We start from the raw sequence: 15492 nt of genomic DNA, 5'->3' as shown, positions 1-15492 counted from the left end.
AATGACAAGAGAAAAAGTCTACATGTTCAATACACTCAGTATTTTTAAAATATTTTCAATTTGAGGTTGGTTAAATAATGGGATGTGAAATATAAGGATATGGAGAGTAGACTGTATGATTTTTCTCAGCACATCTTTGATAGCTGGTGTCTCTTCCATGTAAGAATACAGTCTCTTCATTTGATGTGATGAGTGTAACTGTAGAATTCTGAATAATTTGAACTCTATTTGGAGAAAATGGTCATACTGCAGGTCCCCATGAGACATATTAAAGCATGTTAATGAATATTTTCTCCCAGAAAGATATTTAATTTTAAACCTCAGTTCTCCCTCTTGAGCACCACCTTCAAATTATCCTTTAGACTAACTATCACCATGCTATTTAAAATTGCAATCCACAGCCAGGCGTGGTAGCCCACACCTGCAATCCCAGCTATTATAAGACAGAAGGATCAGAAGTTCACTGGCAACTTAGGAAAATGCTATTTCAAAATCAAAAGGCCTAAGGAATGTAACTCTGTAGTAGAGGGTCCTAGGTTCAATCCCCAAGACCCACAAATAAATAAACTGCAACCCACATCTACACTCCCAATCCCATTTCTCTGTTCTTCTTTGTTTTTCATAGCATCCAGAATTTTCTGAACTCACAACTAAATGTTGGTTGTCATTTTTCACTAGAATGCAGGCTCCAGAGGCAAGAGATCTTTGCTTTTGTTTACTGATCAATTCCAAGCATCTAGGAGAGTACCCAATAGAAAAAGTTTGCTGAATGAACTCACATTCAGTACAAAATCTGGAGTTTGATTTCAATTTCATTTATACAGTTAACAAATACCTTCTGTGCTCTAATTATGGTGAACACACAGCATAACCATAGAAATATAAAATCAGAGAGTGATTAGGAGCTACAGGATAAGATGTTGGAGAGCCAGAGCAGTGGCTATTTCAAATGAGGCAGCCACCTCAAGTGATCACGTCTGTTTCAAGAACTGAATCAAGTCTGGTGCCAGGATGATTTGGGTGGAGTAGGAAAGTGAGCCCTGGGCATGGAGGAAATAGCAATGCACAAGCCCTGGCGTGACAATAACAATAGGCCTCATCTGGTGGGAGTGGGGTGTTCAAGAATATATCATTCTTGTTGCCTTACCTATTACTTAATAACATGTATGTACTGAAAACATAGGAAATAAAGGGATTGCATTTCACTGAGAGTACTCAGATTCTCTGAGCCTAAGTGGCTTTTCTATTCCAGCTCCCAAACGTCTGTCCAGCACATTACATAAGATTGGGAAGCACACAGTAATGACATTGTTAAAAACACTTCACAGTGGCCCCAGGCGTCACGAAACTGTTTAACCAAGTACCAAAGCCCGGAAAGGTGTAAAACCAAGCAGGAACTCAATACTACAAAGGTGCAAAGCCAGAAGCCTCAAAACACATTATTTAAGATAATCACTTTGGAGTCTAGTAGAAAGAGCATCGTCCCAAAGCAGTGTGTGTGAACTCAACCACTTTTATTCAGCTCTGAGAAAGAATAAACAGCCAGGCGCGGTACAAAGCGGCTCTGCCACATGCATTTTGTTACAGTCCTGGGCTCAAACTGTTACAACATTTTCTGCAATTTTGCAAAAAACAGAAGCAAAAAGTCCACTCTCAACTCGCCTTCCAGCTCAGGCAGGAAGTTCTTTCTCGGCCAGGGCAGAACACTTGGAAAGTTTTCAACGTCTGAGAACCTCAACTTCCGGGGCTGAGCAGAGCAGTATCTTCCGGCTTAAGGTGTGCAGCGACAGATCCCTATCCCTCCACAGCCGGTCCCAAACAGCTTCGCCTAGCAAACTTTCCGCGCTATCCCTCCACAACGGGACCAAATGTCTACAGCATAAACTATGAGAAAGTCAGCGACCAGTTCAAGCCGGGATGCCAGAGGGTTAGGCTTGGGGGACGGGAGCCAAGGGTCGAGGCGACAGAAATGAAAACATCAGCAGCCTAAGCTGAGCGGAGTGCAGAGGGAAGGCGGACGCTAAGGCAGGAGCCTCCCAAGGCCTAGGTATCAGCTCAAAGTACACTGGGACGCGGAAACTTAGAAGCTGAGTAGCCTCTGAGCAGGCGATTATGCTGGGGCGACGCCAAACGCGACCCTGGACCGGGATTTGACGCGTGCGCAGTGCTGCACTGGCCCACGTCTTGGGCGGGATGTAGCCCCAGAACCACGCGCAGAACGCTCGCGCGCGGACTCGCGCAGGCGCACGGCAGCCTCGGCCTGAGGCCTGGGCGGGGGTGTAGCCTCGGAGACTCGCGCCCAGCCCCCCACCGGCGGGACTGCGCATGCGCGGCGACGCCTTGGCCCTTGGCTGGGGCGCAGTTCTCGCCCCGGGGCCCCTCCCCAGCGGTCGAAGCTGCCGGGCAGCGGGGGCGGGGAGAGGTAGCCCGCTGCAGGGGTACCTGAGAGCCGCCCGCTTCCCGTCCGGCGCCTCCCCTCGATTTCCTACTACACCCTTGCACCTCCATACCTCAGCGCGGGCCGGAGCCGCGTCCGCTCCGCCTCCTGGGTCGCGGTTACTGCTCGGTCGGGGGCCCAGTGCCGCGACGAGTTGGCGCCTCCCCCTGAAGCGGCCGGGCCTCGGCGGGATGCGCTCCGGTGCCCGGCCGGGAGGGGAAGGAAGGGGAGCGCAGCCGAGGGGAGGGGGCCGGCGACAGCGCCTCGCCCCTCCTCCGCTCCCCGGCTTCCCACGGCCGCCCCCGCCCCTCTCGCAGAGTCCCCTCCCCTGAGCGGACCCCTGGGACTGGACGCCGCTGGGTCCACCTCCGCGGCTCCCGGGGAATCCCCTGCGGACACCCTCACCTGCTCCGGGGGTGTAGCCCCAAGATTTGGGGGCATTTGTCGTTTCATGTGTAAAGCTTTACTCCTGTTAGAGTAAAGGGCCTGTTTTCATTCTGCATGCGGATCCAGTGTTCTCAACTCTTATCAAGAGACTGCAGCTCATTGTGCGTTCTTGGCAGCCTTGTCAAAGGTCAATCAGCCTTTAAAAAGGAAATTCTGTCACTTTTGACAATGTGGATGGACTTGGAGGACATATTAAGTGAAATAGGCACAGTAGGACAGATACCATGTTATCTCACACATGGGGAATCAAAAAAGTTGAATTCATCAAAGCAGAGAGGAGATTGGTGGTTACCAGGGGCTACAAGGGGGCAGGTGGGAGGGAGATAAAAGAACACCAAGTTTCAGGTAGGAGGAGCGTGTTCAAGAGATCCATTTACAATGTGGTACTATAATAACGATGTATTTGTATACTAAAATTGCTGAGTAGGTTTTAAGTGTTCTTATCACAATAAAAATAAGGTAATGCATATATTATTTTAATTTAGTCACTCTCATAAATACATATATCAAAATATGTAGCCAGGCGTGTTGGCACTTGCCTGTACTCCCAGTGACTCCCGAGGCTGAGTCAGGATGGCAAGTTCTAGGTCAGTGTGAGCAACTCAGCGAGGCCCCAAACAACTTAGCGAGACCCTGTCTCAAAAGTAAAAAAAAGGTTGGGGATGTAGTTCAGTGGCAAAAGCTCTTGGGTTTAATCCACAGTTATGCCCCCACTCTTGTACACAACACATTGTATAAATACATATAATTTTGATTTGTCAACTTAAAAATAAAAGAATTTTTTTAAAAGAGCAAAGTACCAGCCAGGCCAGGTGATACACACTTGTAATCCTAGCTACTCAGCTTCTGCAATTTAGACCTTTAACAATATAGTGAAAACCTGTCTCAAAATAAGCTATGAGTACATACCTGGGTGGTACAGCGCCCCTCTGGGTTTAATTCCACACACACACACACACACACACACACACACACAAAACTACTAATCATTTCTTGAGTATTTTCTCTGCTTGGTCTCTTTATAGTACGTTTTCTCAGTCCTCACCATAACCTAGCTCTGTTTTAAAGATGAGACAATGGAGATTTAAGTATCTTGTCTAGAGTCACATAAATAGTAAGAGTGGGGTCAGAACTCAAATTCATCGCTGATTCCAGTCTGGAACTCTTCTTCACTTAACCATATAAAATGAATTATAACAGTAAATGGGTCGACTAATGAAAGACCTTGACAATGTAATAAGATGTATCCCCAAATTTCACAGAAGATTTTAAGCAGGAGGATGACACAGTGCCCTCCAGTTGAACCCACCCACTGTTGTGCAAATGGGTAGAAATGAGTCTGGAGCAAGGGAGATTAGGCTAAGAGACTATTCTATTAGTCTAGGCTGAACCAGCACACCCACCAGCCGACCTTAAACTTAGTGTGACAGTGAGTGGGCTTAAAGGGAGAGGAGAAAAAGGATTTGAGAAAAATTTAGGAGTTGAAATCATCAAAATGATAGGGAAGAATGTGAAGTGAGTCAGTCATTTAATATTTTCTGGGCCTCAAAATCTTTACCTTTAAAACAGAACATTGGAGTATATGTTAAATATTTTACAAAAGCAACATTATGCTGATACCAAAACTTGGCAAAGACAAAGCCTTTTGTATGTTGATTTAAAAAAAAAAAAAAGAAAGAAAGAAAAGAAAAAAATCTTAAGTAAAACATCAAGAGATACAATCTAGCAAAAAATTTAAAAGTATATTGTACCAAGATTGAGTTTATGTGGTGGGACTTTAAGATAAAGACTGGTGAGCAAGAGAGTGGGTGAGAAGAATTCACCAAGACAAAGAAATCAAAGAATTTATTCGCTGGCGATAAGCTGCTGCCCTATAGAGAGCACAGCAGGGACAAAGAATAAAAGACATTTGCTGGCCCACTCAAAGGGCCTCTGGTCTATATATGTTTCTCAGTTCTTTGTTGGCCTTTGGCGGGCTTTTTTGCTAGGAGTGGCTTGTGCTAAACAACAGGTGATTGACAGATTCCTGTACTTTGCCCTTAGTGCTTACTGCACATGCTCTAAAACCTCATTCCCAGGTTTTACCTTAAATGTATGAGCTGCAATTAACATATACGGGGCCTTGAACAGGCTTTTCCTTATCAGTTATCCCTACTCATGCTCTTAGGGATGGTCAGGCAATCTTTTTGAAAAACTGCTCGCTCTTTTAGACGTCAGGGAAGTTAGCTCCTTGGATAACAATCAAGGTGGGATGGGACCCTGAACAAGCGTCCCTGATCTGTCCTGTCTCAGTTTGTTTCAGGGATGTTAATATGATACAGTGCTAAGAAATTAATATTTATACATAATAGGTCAAAGGAACGGGAATGTTTTGATTTGTGGTGAGAAAATGTTTCATAAACTTTAATACTCATCCTCAGTCTTTCTTACTTTTTATTTTGAGACAGGGTTTTATTAAGTAACCCAAGCTGGCCTTAAACTTAGGTTCTTCCTGCCTCAGACTCCCAAGTAGCTGAGATTACAGGCATGCACCACTACTCCCAGTTTATCAAAGAAATCTTTAGTAAAGGGCTACAGTCACACACTGAAAACTAGTTTCATGCTTAATGGTGAAATTCTAACATATCCGATAACTACAGAAATAAAACAATGGTGCCTACTTATCCCTTATTAATGTTGTAATGCTATTCTGGAAGTACTGGCTTATGCAAATAGATAAGATCTTAATGTAAGAAATGAAAACTGGAAAGGATGCAAAAATTTCATTACACTAAGCAGTTAGATTAGTGTTTTGAGGTGTGCATTGCAGCCCCTTTTCAATTTTCTGACTGGTCAAATTCAGAGGCATTTTATGTGTGTCTGCCCCAGAAGAAGGAGCAGTCACTGTGCTATGGCAACGCACTGTCCAGTGGCAGGGATAGCTGTCCAGTGGTAGGCACTGGGAAGAATTCTTGTGTCTCTTTCCTGTAAGACTTGAGGGAAAATAGTCAAGGCCCTTTCCTGTAAGGTATCGCACACTTTAACTCCACTTTGGGCTTTTTCTTGTGCCTGAAAAGGCAAGACAAGCCCAATGATAGGTCATTTGCCCCAGGCATCAGAGCAAATGTCTTTGCTTTTACACTTGCTTCTCCCAGTCAGTGATCTGTTCTGAATTGGCCTTTCCATGACCTAAATATACTCAAAAACTCAGGAAAATAAATGAAAAACCTTCAGAAATAATATTGGAGTTTAATAGTGTGATAAAACCATGAAACTACTAAGAGACAAGACAAAATAAAAAAGCATATTCTATTTATAGATAGGAGAACCCAACAATGTAACTTCTCCTAAAATTAATCTATAAATCTAGTGTACTATCAATAAAAATTCCAGTGATTTTAATTTTTTTTTTTTTTTGAAAAGTTAAAATCTAAGCGAAAGCATAGTGTGGTAGAGGGAGACAATTTCTGGAAGACAATTTGCTTTATGTTTTAAATTTGACCATTGACTTAACAATCCCACCTTTAGGAATTTACTAGTATCATAAGATGCATAAGGATGGTCATGGCAACATTGTTTATAACTGGGAACACGCTGGCTCAGTCCATTCAGGCTGTCATAACGAAATACCTTAGAGTGGGTAATTAGTAACAGCAGAAATTTACTGACCACACTTCTGGAGGCTGGGAAGCACAAGGTAAAGGCACCAGGAGATTGGTGTCTGGTGAGGACTTGCTCTCCACTTCAGAGATGGCCCCTTGCTGCTGTGTCTCACATGGTGCCAAGAGTGAACACTGTCTGCACATGGTGAAAGGGACAAGGGAACTCCCGCAAGCCTCTTTTAATAGGAAATTAATCCCTTTGTGAGGGTGTGGCCCTCGTGACCTAATCGCTCCCCACAGGTTCCACTTCTTAATATTATCACATTGGGTATTAGGTTCTTTTTGAATGGGGTGAAGAGGGAGCACCAACATCATTCACACTCACTTGGAAAAATAGCCTACATATTCTATGGCAAACTAGTTGGGTAAACTACAGTATGGCAAATGCCGTTGGTAATCTACCTAAAAGCCATGCTTTCTTTTTCCTTTTTCTTTTAATTAGTAAAACTAACACCCCCCCATTTTATATATATGTACATATGCATATGTATAAAACTGAAGGATAATTTTTACATATGAATATATATAGGCATATATTCGTATAGTAGGGGAAATTGCCCCATTTTTATACATATGTATATTAGATTATAATATATATATATATAATATGTCTATGTAATGAGTAATTTTCCCTAATATACATATATATACCTATAGATATTCATATATAAAATGGAATAATTAACAAACCCCCATATACCCATCATTCAGCTTCAACAATTAGCAACTCATGGCCAAACTTGTTTGATTAATACTTTCATTCTCCCCACCACCATTTTCTTTTGAAGTATCTTATCTATAAATATTTCAGTGAATGTCTCTAAACGATTGTCCCGACCCGCGGGACATCAACGCGGACGGCAAACCTAAGAGAGAAGGAATGAAGGGACAAGAGACGCAGGGAGAGACAGCAAGACAGGAATTCTGATCAAGCTGCAAATTTTTATTGTTCTCACGGGTATTTATGCTGAGGGAATGAGGGGTATGACGAGATGCAGCCTGGTTGGTTGTGTTCTTCTGCTGGGTTCCTGATAGGGTGCAAATTCACGCTGGCGGGAAGGTGAAGTTCGCGCCGGCGGGAAAGTGTAGTCCCGGAAGAGAAGCCGTGGGCGCCATAGGCGCCATACTGTCAGAATTATCAGCCAGGAGGGGGGGGGAGGGGCGCTGCTGCTTATTGTAAAGGTCAGAATGTTCTCAGAATGAGAACTTCTTGGTCCCTGACAAACGATAAGAGCTCTTAAAAAAAAAAAAACCCTAAACAAAGTACTGTTATCTTACCTATAAAAGCTAACACTAATTCCTTTACTTTAGGACATTTTTTCAGAGTTCAAATTTTCAAGTGCCTAATAAGTGCCGTAATTTTTTTTTAACATTGGCGACTTGAGATTCAAATGAAGTCTACACTTGACAATTGGTTTATATGCCTTCTAAGTCTCTTTTAATCCATTTATTCCCCCTCCAACCATTTTTTTCCCTTGCAACATATTATTTCTTTATCTTGTGGTATTGGGGATTGAACCCAGGGCCTCAGGCATACTAAGCAAGTACTCTACCACTGAACTATATCTCCAGCTTTTTAAAAATTTTATTTTGAAACAGGGTCTTGATCAGTAGTCCAAGGCAACCTCAAACTTGCTATCCTTCTGCCTTGCCTCAGTCTCCCAAGTACTTGGGATTATGTTCACCACTGTGCCCAGCAGAACTCAGCATATTTATTCTCAGATTTTCCAAAATATGATTTATCTAAATCCAGTTAGAATGGTGATTATCAAGAATGCGAATATTAATAAATCTGGTGAAGATGTGGGGTAAAAGTTACACTCATGCATTGTTGGTGGGACTGGAAATTAGTACAACCACTTTGGAAAGAGTATGGAGGTTCCTTAAACACTAGGAATGGAACCACTGTATGACCCAACTATCCTACTCCTTGCTGTTTATCCAAAAGAACAAAAATCCAGCATACTATAGTGACACATGCATACCAATGTTCATGGCAGCTCAATTTACAATAGGCAGGTTCTGGAACTGGCCTAAGTACCTGTTAACAGATGAATGAATAAAGAAAATATGATAATGTGGTGTATATTCATAATGGAGTTTTACTCAGACATAAAGAAGAATGAGATTATGTATGTCACTTGCTGGTGAACAGAGGAACAGGAGAACATCATACTAAGTGAAATAAGCTAAACTCAAAAAGTTGAGGGTAGGATGTTTTCTTTCTTATGCAAAAGTCAGTCAGAAATAAGGAATTTAAAAAGTAGGGGGAATCTCATGAAAATAGAAGAGAAAGCAGTGGAGTAGAGGAAGGAGACTGCAGGGGAGGGAGGAGGGATGGGAAAGGGGAAGGAACCACAGAATGAAAATGACCAAACCCTGCTATGTCCACGTGTGAACATATCACAATGATCCTACTTTTATGTATAACTATAATGTACCAATTTGAAAAACAATAAATAAAAATAAGGAAGACCAACAGTAGAAAAAGGGGATCAGGGGAAGAAAGGAGGGAGGGAAAGGGGAAGTACAGGGGATTAAAATGGAGCAAATCACATTATATGCATTTATGAATATGTAAAATGAACCCCACTATTATGTATAGTGATAATACACGAATAGAAACATTTTTGTATAGGATGACTTCTTTGACAGTATTGTGTCCTTCCATCAGGGACATATAACCTTTGAGTGTTTCTTTCTGTGATGTTGATGGTTATTAATGCCTAGATCCATTAAAATTCTATAGACATTGGACATGGTGAAATCCTAATCCCATCATTTCTTCCTCACTTACTAGCTGGAATACTTATATAAAGAGAAACTCCCTGAATGATTTGATTTCTCAGTTGATACTGGAAATGCAGGATAAGCATTTAATTCTCTTAATTTATACTTTTCAAAATGATGAGTTGATTGAGTTGATTCACTAGCATTCTCCAACCATCACCAGCTAGGTTTGTTGGTTTATATCATTGTAAATGCATGAATTTAAACTTACTTCATGTATTTCACTCCCCTTTCCTTGTTCATGGAACCCTGATTTTTGTTTAGGTAATAATGAGTCACAGAGAACAAATCCTGGCATGTCTGAGCTTGTCACACCAAGCCGTTCTCATTTAGCACTGTCTGGGGTAGACATGTGACTGACTCTGGTCACAGACATGTGGTAGGAGGAAATCCAGGAGGAGGCTTCTAAAGACGCCCCACCCACTTACCCACCAACGTCTCCCTCCTGCTTTCTTCCTATCGTCACAAGAGGATTCCTTGGAGAGCCACTGTGGAAGCTCAGATTATCCCAGTAGGTACATGTGACAAATAGGTACAATTATGAACACTAACACTGCACACCTAGACTTGTTGACAAGGAAAGACATACATGATATGTTGTTGATATAATACAAATCCTTAAACTCTACACATGTAATTAAACACAAGTTCGATTTACACTGAACAGAAGTGTTTACTGAGACCTGTTTAGAAATATACTTACTTAAATACTAAGAGTGGTCATCTCTGTGTGGTGAGATACTGACTAATTTCTATCTTTTCACCTATATTTTTCACCTATATTTTTAATTTATTTTATTTACTATATTATTTATATATTTCACCTATATTTTCACCTATAGTTTTCTGCAACATTTAAATTTTTGTGTGAATAAAAAACTTTTGTAAAAAGAAGTATCATTCTGAGAAAAAAAAAGAAAAAAGGTATGATTCTGGATGATTTCTACTTATCTCATGTTACTTATAAAGGATTTTCCTCCAAATATACAATCCCATCATAAAAATTATAAGACCTCATAATTGGCATCACATGATTTTCTCCATGGCATGATTGTCAGGCAGGAAATGTTTTTATTCTAGAATAACACTTCCTCACATTTTTCGGAAACATTGAAGCATTTCCTGATCCGAACATTTTTGTGGTGTGTGTGTGTGTGTGTGTGTGTGTGTAATTTCTTTTTATAATTTACAGTACTCTCTAGCCCACTTAAAAATAATCATCCTGTTGGAGAAAACACTTTTCAGAAAAACATGTGTTTTGTTAGAGAGACATTTTCTATTCACTAAGAAAATAAAACTGGTACAATTTTCAGTTAGTGGTAAATGATAAGCTATCTCCCCTTAGCCTACATTGGGGGGGAGTACTGAGAATTGAACCTAGGGGCTCTCTACCACTGAGCTACATCCCCCACCCTTTTTATTTTTTATTTCGAGACAGGGTCTGTCTGAGTTACTAAGGGTATTTCTAAGTTGCTCTTCCTGCCTCCGTCTTCCAAGTTGCTAGATTGCATGTATATGCCACCACACCCCACTCTTTTTTTTTTTTAATATTTTTTTAGACATTGATAGGCCTTTACTTTTTATTCATTTATTCATATGTGGTGCTGAGAATCGAACCCAGTGCCTCACACGGGATAGGCAAGCACTTTACCACTGAGCCACAACTCCAGCCCCAACACATCCCACTCTTTTGGACTACATTTAAGAAAATTTTATATCTTTGGTTCATTTAATTCTCCCAATAAACTAAATATTCTTAAAACCAAAAAAAATATATTTTTTAAAAAGGCAGTCTCTAGAGTAAAATGGAAAGGGGGCCATTATTTCTGTAGTTAATGACCCTTTGCATGGCTGGTCCTACCAGGTCATCGCACGAAGATTCAAGGCTAGGCTGACCATTACAGTGGACAAAGGAAATAGAATCAGTGCTGATTGCCCTGCATTATGATGGTTGCTATGGCAAATTTGATGTAGAAGATAACCTTTCTCTGTGAGATCTTGGAATCTAAAATTGGTAAGACCAGGAAGACACGTGGGGACCAAGGGCTGGAGACGACCCTGGAAAGGGAGTTCCCAGCAGGCACTTAGGAACTTAAACAAAGAGCAGATACGGTCAGGAGGATACTGTGAGGGAAACAGATGGCCATAGGGAAACAAATTGACAAGTGGTCACAGGGGTCCAGAGGAATTTCTGCAATGATTTTGAGATGGAGAGGAAAGGAGAAGGCAGAGATTAAGCAATACTTACATTGTCTAGTCTCTTCCGTCATTTCTCTCTTGTTCTTTCTGAGCATCAGTGGAGTCTTCAGAAGAATTTAACTTAACTCAGCTGGAGCAGGGGAAACTGAGGATGGGGCGATTTCTGTACACCCTCGGGTCAGAGTTCTACATGAGGCATAGCCTCACCTGACAGCCGGCATGGACGTAGTGAACCTCTGAACCAGGTCATCTGCAGGTTTGTGTTTTAGTTGGATAGATCCACCCATTCACCTGTGATTGACAGTAGGAATCATCACCCTATACAGATAGAGATGTGGCCCTGACCCCAGTGGAAAATCTGTAGGCCATGAATCCCAGGGCCTCATGGTAGCCTTGATATTCCCTCCCTGTTCTTCCCTTGGGGTCTTCAGTGGGGTGTTGCTCCTGATGTCTTCATGTTGGTGCATTTTAATAACTTCTGGGATGGGCCTTCCTGCCAATCTAGTTCTTCATCCAAATTGTCTTTTAGGGAACAGACTATCCTAAAGTCTAGTCAGAGGTAAGACAAGGCCTTCCAAAGGGTTCTCTGAAGCGCAGGAACTCAAACCTGACCTTGCCAGCCCAGCCTGAGCCAGTGCGGGTCTGGAGAAAGTACTGAAGCATGACTGCAATCTGGAGGAGAGGTTGGGACTGTCCCCACCACGCCACTCAAGACTGAGGGTCTCAGAGCCGCTTTGGGTTAAGAATGCCATCCCAGCTGGTACAATTACACAACACAGGCCACCGAGAAAGTTTAAGAGCCATGTTTAGAAAAACACTTTGTTTAGACTCTATTATTTAGTACCAGTGTCCATACGATCCTCTCTCCTTCTGAGATTCCTATCTGTTATGCTAGGGTTTGGTGCCTCAGACCCAAGTCACCAGAGAAACCTTGGAAACCAATGCTGGTTTCAATTTGCAAGGCTGGTATAATGTTTCTAAAAGCTCAGTAGTATAGTCTGAACTGATGATCTCATATATATCATAGTGAACGAGAAACAAATGGAAATTTTAACTCTCTTTAGACATTGAAATAATTACCCACGGGGTAGCATTGAGGTAAATCCAGCTTCAGGGTTTACCAAATTAAAGTAGGAAAAGATCTACTTAACAGTCCTAACCCTGTCCCCTGGAATTACCCAGTCGGGGTATAGTCCATGGACTGAGCTCCAGTACCAACCTCACCACCCAAATGACTATTGATCCTACTCCAGAGCAATATATACAAGGAGAAACGAAGAGTAAGACTAGGCAAATTAGGAATCAAGCATCAACTGAAGCTTTACAACAGGGATACAAAATAGGCAGGACTTTTATCATTAAGAAACCAGGAAGATGTGACGAAATGCTTCCTGCCTTTGTGGCCATGGTGCCTGCTCTCTTCACTCACTCCTCGCCTCAACCCACTTCGGATTCCAGTCTCTGCCTTCAGGATTTGACAGGGTTTTCTTTGGGACTTCTCTTCAGTTGGTCTTTCATGGCCTAGAATTCTTTCTCTTCATCTAGCTCAACATTTCTGATTACATCTTTCCTCTCCTAATCTCTGCCTATGACCCAGCACCTGCCATCTACATAATTTCTTGCAAAGTCCAAGTCCCAGTTTAACCAGTCTTCCTGGTCCCCATGGCCTCATCTTCTTTCCCCTTTCCTCCTCCAATGAGGTCACTTGAACTAGTTCACGGCTCAGATTTCCTGCATCTACCTAAAAGTTCAGAGGAATTCCTGCCCCAAAGAGATAATCCCCTCAGAAGGCCCGCTGGTCCCAGCCCACTCTCCAACCCCATTACTTTTTTCTATGGTGGTTGTTTTGTGTTTTTAGTGCTTAGGACTGGAAGATGATTATTCTGATGTTCTAATGCCAAGGATTCTCTTTCTAACCGTCATCAGAGGATACAGGTCTGTGGATCCCTTTGACTGAGTCCCCCACCATAGAATGGAGAATTGTGCTTTGTGATAAACACTGGAAGACTAACACTAGTGAGTCCTTGCAATTCCCTTTTGTTCACAAAGTATGTGATCACAGGTCAAAACTAGTTTTTAGACCCAAGGTTGATGATTTTAGCATCGTAACCCCCAATCTCCCGTCTCTGCATTTCCTTTACCCTGAGCTGATTTGGCTTTAAAATACAAATTAGTGATAAGACATGTGTACCGTATGATTGGATATGTGGAACCATGGCAGCAAAAACTTCTTTTAAGGAGAAAAGGAATTAACATTTATTGAGTATCTACTATATATGAGGCACAGGCACAACTAATCATAATGATAATATTCATAGGCTGCCTATTATTTGTCAGGCATTGTGCTAAGCCTTACTTGTGACCTATTCTAATCCTCACAATAACTCCATGAGATAAGCATTCTATTACTGTCCTCATTTTGTAAATGAGGAACTTAAGCTTAAAGAGATGAAGCAACTTGCTTGAGATGAACTGCATTTCGAATCCAGATTTGTCTGAATCCAGCACCTTTTTTTTATAGTATATTAGAGAAATGGGGAACTGAGTCACATGACATAAACTGGACCTGATATAGTCAGATAATGATTACAAAAAATGAGTTTTGATCTAGATTATTCCTTTCATCTCAATTTTTCACCACATTTAGGCTATGAATGTAGATTTCAATGGAACTTTGAAGACCATTTCATAAGAATATATACATTTCATTCTTTCATTCTGTTTCTAGTTTTTGCTACAAAAAAAGAGTTACATGATTAATTTTATCTTAATAGATAACTAGTCTTAATTTTAAGCATAAATTTTCTTCTTAAATCTAATAGGCAAAATATATAGTCTCTTATTTTAAAAATTATTTGCTTTTGACAAAGAAAAAGAATAAGTATAAAACTTAGCCATATTAACTTTTGTGTTTCAGAGCACTTTTAACTAGTTGTTTAAGACTCAGTCCAAGTGTTTCTTCTGTCCTTAGATTTAGGGGGTCATGGGTACAGGCTCGTGCAGCTATTTGTAGGAGGATTTAACCATCCAGTGTCTCTCCAACAGTACCTTGTAAAGCAAATGAATTTAGGAACACAGGCTCTTTAATTTAAAACTAGCTTCTTTCTTCAAAAGTTGTTCTCTCCCCCCATGAAAACTGGGGTGAGAGAAATAAAAATTTATTTATTTTTTATTTACCTTTTCTTTTCTTTCTTTTCTCCTCCTCCTCCTTCTTTTTTTTTTTTTTTTTCAGTACCAGGGATTGAAACAGGTGCACCTTACCACTGCGCCACATCCCAAACCCTTTTTATTTTTTATTTTGAGACACAGTCTTGCTAAGTTGGTTTGGACCTTGCTAAGTTGCTGAGGCTGGCTTTGAATTTGAGATCATCCTGGCTCCCAAGCCACTGGGATTATAGGCATGTGCCACCATGCCCAGTTTTACTTTTTAAAAAAATATCTCAGGCCTTTCAGTCAGCACCCCACCCCCATAATTTTTCTCAATTTATTCATTTCAACTCCTGAAATGAAATCACACTCCTCATTGATCAAATTGGTTCAAAAAACACATATGCATTCTCTATATTGGGTAAATGCATATTCATTTCTCCACTTTAAAAATTCTCTGATTTTAAAAAGGTAACAAATTGGATTTATTGTAGCCATGTATCATTAAGTATACAAAAGAAGGCATTTGTTCTCAGTTTATTAAGCCTTGGTGGGGGAAAGGGTATCCTCCCTGTAAGCTGACCTGCACTGCATAGCCCTCCCATAGACACCACTGGGAGGGCAGAGGTTAAATGAATCCGTAATATCAAGTCTTGGTAACAGTGTGGGGGACAGGCATTCTTGTTAGGAGTATATGTTGAAACCACTTTGTGGTGTAATTTGGTATAAAATCAATCAATATTTAATATGAACATATTTTGACATATTAACCCTATGTGTTAGTCAGTTTTTCATTTCTGTGACCAAAATATCTGACAAGAACACTTTAGA

General features: G+C 41.2%; 1 protein-coding gene across 10 annotated transcripts in view; it reads right to left on the bottom strand.

Annotated features, from left to right (window-relative positions):
• Rcbtb2 (RCC1 and BTB domain containing protein 2) overlaps window positions 1-11724 on the bottom strand; it is a 49606-nt gene extending 37882 nt beyond the window's left edge. For 3 of the 10 annotated variants that reach the window (XM_047553372.1, XM_047553376.1, XM_047553378.1), the window contains exon 1: window positions 2843-2960. The gene's annotated coding sequence lies outside the window, so the exon portion shown is untranslated. Of the gene's footprint in view, window positions 1-2510; window positions 2717-2842; window positions 2961-11563 lie in introns of those variants that run through there. The other 7 variants (XM_047553371.1, XM_047553374.1, XM_047553375.1 and 4 more) reach the window with 4 other exon arrangements.
• Window positions 11725-15492: the final 3768 nt, after the last annotated feature.

Source organism: Sciurus carolinensis, chromosome 5, assembly GCF_902686445.1.
Source record: "Sciurus carolinensis chromosome 5, mSciCar1.2, whole genome shotgun sequence".
Taxonomy (NCBI): Eukaryota; Metazoa; Chordata; class Mammalia; order Rodentia; family Sciuridae; genus Sciurus; species Sciurus carolinensis.
This window is presented reverse-complemented; position numbering and strand designations above follow the sequence as displayed.